Raw genomic sequence first — 4,321 nt, 5'->3', positions numbered from 1 at the left:
ATATATATATATATATATATACATACATACATACACACACATACAAATAGATAGAGAGAGAGAGAGAGAGAGAGAGAGAGAGAGAGAAAGACAGATAGATAGATAGATTTGATGATGCAAACAGGGAAACAGTACACAAAATATGAACATATGTTTTTTAGTAATATTTAGAACCAACAGAGTGACTCAAGTACCGAGATGGTCTCAAGTGCAAGCTAAAGATTCCCAAAATGTCCGATGCATTTCCCTGCATACCCGGTATATCAGGACGACGTTCTATAAACATACACACGTGCATGCGTGCCCATACACACACACATGCACACACACAAATACACACACACGCACAAACGCGCGCGCGCACACGCACACACACATATATATACACGCGAGCACACACGCATCCACGCACAGACACACACGCGCATGCGCACACATATAAATTAGCATATAAATGTACTTTATTCGCGATTTCTAAGCTCACACTCACAGACACAGTATGATCGGATGGTTGACAAGTTCTCTTCACAACCATAAGGTCCCGATTCGATCCTACTGCATGGCATCTTGGGCAAATTTCATCATGAATAGCTTTGTTAATGAAATTGTATAGAAGACCGTCAGATGGATTGCACCTGTAATTCAAAAGGTACACTCCTGTCACACAGTGAGTCATACTGATTCTGCTTGGTAATTATGATAAGGACACTCATCGTTGTGGAAGGTTCTGCTACTTAAAAGCTAATTAAGCGAGGCAGGTAACTCAGTTAATCAAACAACTAAATCCTCATCGTCGAACGACGGAAATCCACCATGAGCACTATCTATCTATCTATCTATCTATCTATCTATCTATCTATCTATCTGCCTGCCTGCCTGTCTGTCTGTTTGTCTGTCTGTCTCTGTCTGTCTGTCTGTCTGTCTGTCTGTCTGTCTGTCTGTCTGTCTGTCTGTATGTATGTATGTCTGTCTGTCTGTCTGACTGTCTGTCCGACTGTCTGTCTGCCTGCCTGCCTATCCGTCTGAATGTCTGTTGGTCTGTCTATATAACTATCTATCTATCTATCTGTCTGTCTGTCTGTCTGTCTGTCTGTTGACCTATCTTTTTAACTATTTATCTCTCTGCCTCTTTCATAGACAAACAAACAGACAGGCAGACAGATAGACAGATGAATAAGATAGATAGATAGATAGATAGATAGATAGATAGATAGATAGATAGATAGATAGAGACAGACAGACAGACAGACAGACAGACAGACAGATAGTTCTATCAGTCTATTTATCTGTCTGCTTGTCTATCAGTCTGTCTGCTGTCTCTTAATTTGACCCTATTATTTTTTAGTATTTGCTTCATTAACCAAGGAGGAACGAAATAGAATTTCATACCAGAAATATTGTAGCGAATGAACTTGAGACACGTCAAATTTAAAATGCATCTACATATGTCAGTTTTAATTCAACGCAAGTTAAAGTTATTGTGTCATTTGAACTAAGGAAGCAACAAACATTTACAAATATCAAACAAGTATCATCACCAAAAATAACGTCTGCATCAGAGAGGATTGATACTAGGGCAGTAAAGGCAGAAACTGCCTTCAAAATTCCCAGTAAAACAGAGTCCTCTAAAGATATCCGGAAAGTGCATTGGCATGGTATGTTACATCTCTGAGGTTAAAAAAAAAAAGAATCCTCAGATATGCACAACTAGGGTGAGGTTGGCGGAGCATCAGATCAATTCATATTATAATAAAAGCTATGTTCTTCACCACATCCGCTCGTGTCCGTCACGCGTTATTTCTATGATCTCATAAAACAAAACATTATTTTTTGTAGAATTTGAAAAATATTCTGTTATGATGTCATTTCAATCATGATTTTCCAATACAGAAAATGAAAGGAAGGTATTATTATATTTGATATATTTTCATTTGCTCTGTTTCATTTGAAAATTTCGATCCATTTCTATTATGACGTAATAATTTGCCGATTTCCCTTGTACGTATGCATGCGGTTAATAATTTTCAAGTAATTTATTTGGAGAAAAGAAATAAAAAGAAAGCAATTTTTTTTCCATTTATTCATTGAATTCACATACGTAACGTAAAGAAAAATCAGTTTTGTTTCATTCTTTGGTCATAATTCTTTTTTCTTCACATGCCACCGAAAAAATGGCCATATGCAAGTGAAAGATCAAGGACAGGGAGACTGGAAGGGTTAGAAAGGCAATAAAAATAGCGATAGATTTACTAAAGCTCTCAATCAGTAAAACAGTTGATTCTACTGCAAACTTATTTTTTGATCTATTTATACAATTTGAGGCTACATATTTTTGAGATGAGCAAACAATTTTACAAAACTTTCTTCTCATTAAAATGGACAGTTCTATTGGTCTTAAGGTAATTTATTACTTTCCACTTAAATATTCACTGATAAACAACAATTGTTGGAATTTAAATAGAAAAAAGTGGAAATGTTAAATATTATGAATAAAAATAACTCATTGAAACTTATCATTTATCACTTTGTTTATGTATGAGAATGCTTTGGCTAAGATATTTCACCGAAATGTTACGTTAATACTGTGGATATAATTGTTAGGCAAAACAATCCTTCTGACATTCATCTGCCATAGTTGTTACTAGTATACACTCACAAATTCACAAACGTGAAAGCCTTTATGTAGCTACGCAACCTGCTAGAAATAGCAGCTAAATCTTCTTTAGCTGCTATTCAGCCAGAATGATACATAACGGTGAAAATAGAACCTTGCCTTGGAATGATGTTTATGGAGAACTCATGTTAGAAAATGTTAATATTGTTCAATGTATGTATATTCTGTCTAAAATAAAAAATATTTTTTTAAATGAAGTCTTTACTTAATATTGAAATATATTTTTTAAGAGTTCATTGTGGAAAACAACCTAATAGAATACATTTGAAAATGGAGTCTTTAGTTAATATTAAAAGGTAATTTAAGAGTTCACTGAGGAAAACAGCCTAATAAAATATTTTCCAAAATGAAGTCTTTAGTTAATTTCAAAAGGTAATTTATTGAGTTCACGGAGGAAAACAGCCTAAATTTCAATCGTTTACCCGATTATAAAGCGCCTAATATAACATCTAATCTTTTTTTTTTTTTTTAATGAAAATAATAATAACTTTCTAATTCTTTTTCAGACTTTTTTCCATTTAAACTGATTATATCTTATATTAAAAGTCGTATTTTAAATCCGCAAACAATTTCAGTTAAAATTTTGACCTTTTGCCATTGACAAAGCGAATAGTATCGAACTATCGAACTAGTACTCCTAATGTGTGAGAATTGAAACACAAGAAAGTCCGCCTAGCATCTCTAAACGGAGAAAGCTTTACCCTGGCCACAGACGTCGGAAAGCAATCAGTCATGCTTTGAAAGGCTTTGAAAGGGAAAAATAATATGGTAAAGATAACCGAAAAGGAGGAAAATGGCTTGGTTAAAAGGTTATTGAACATGTTAAACATATATCTCAATACAACAGAAACATTCGCTTGATAAGGGACAGAGGATGGGTCTGTTTGAACAAAGCAAATTATTGCCTATATAGGTATATTAGAAAAAATGTTACAGCTACATGTTTTTATCATGCTTGATTTATGATGGAGAAAGGTCCATTCGAGCAAGATTCGAAACTATGAGAAAATATTACAGTTCTGGCGTCCTGCTATTCATACTAAGTAATGTACCTGATTTTCTTCCTAATTCAAGGGATATATTTTGAGTTTACAGGCGGCAGTACACAATCAAGATTTGGTATCGTTGACTTCTATCCATCCGATCTTTCAGGTGTAGTTTTCGCTCATCCCATTCCTGAACGAGACTAACTACTATGTTCATAACCTCAAGCACATTAACTGGATTTTTGGCTCAGTATAAATTAATTCTAATTAATGGTATTTTCCTTTTGCTGCTTTATACACCTTCAGTATAGTGTCGACGCCTCGTTTTCCGAGATGTTTGACGCTATGACAGTCATGTTGTCCGTGGATACAAAATTCACTCTCTTGTATTTTATCATAATGCTTTCAGGTAAGGACACTGTGTAATAAATTGGTTGGAGGATTTAAGAAGAGAAACCGCAATGAAAGTATCGCCCAATTTAACAAATCTTGTTAAAGTGAAAAACAAAAAAGACGGAAACCAATAAAATAATGGGTCTAGTGTGTTGCAGAACAGAAAACAATGCCAAACAATACAGCATGAGTTTTTTTTAGCAAAGTGATATGTGTGTGTGTGTGTGTGTGTGTGTGTGTGTGTGTGTGTGTGTGTGTGTGTGTGTGT

The 4,321-nt window shown here is 34.7% G+C and overlaps 1 long non-coding RNA gene across 1 annotated transcript in view; it reads left to right on the top strand.

The window, feature by feature from the left end:
- Positions 1-1,773, top strand: part of LOC128247627 (uncharacterized) — a 13,165-nt gene extending 11,392 nt beyond the window's left edge. The window contains exon 2 of the long non-coding RNA XR_008264002.1: positions 1,346-1,773. This is a non-coding gene — a long non-coding RNA (uncharacterized LOC128247627). The remainder of the gene's footprint in view (positions 1-1,345) is intronic.
- The last annotated feature ends 2,548 nt before the right edge of the window (positions 1,774-4,321 follow it).

This window comes from Octopus bimaculoides, chromosome 4, assembly GCF_001194135.2.
Source record: "Octopus bimaculoides isolate UCB-OBI-ISO-001 chromosome 4, ASM119413v2, whole genome shotgun sequence".
In the NCBI taxonomy this organism is placed as follows: domain Eukaryota; kingdom Metazoa; phylum Mollusca; class Cephalopoda; order Octopoda; family Octopodidae; genus Octopus; species Octopus bimaculoides.
The sequence above is the reverse complement of the archived record's forward strand: the minus strand, read 5'-3'. Positions and strand labels throughout refer to the sequence as shown.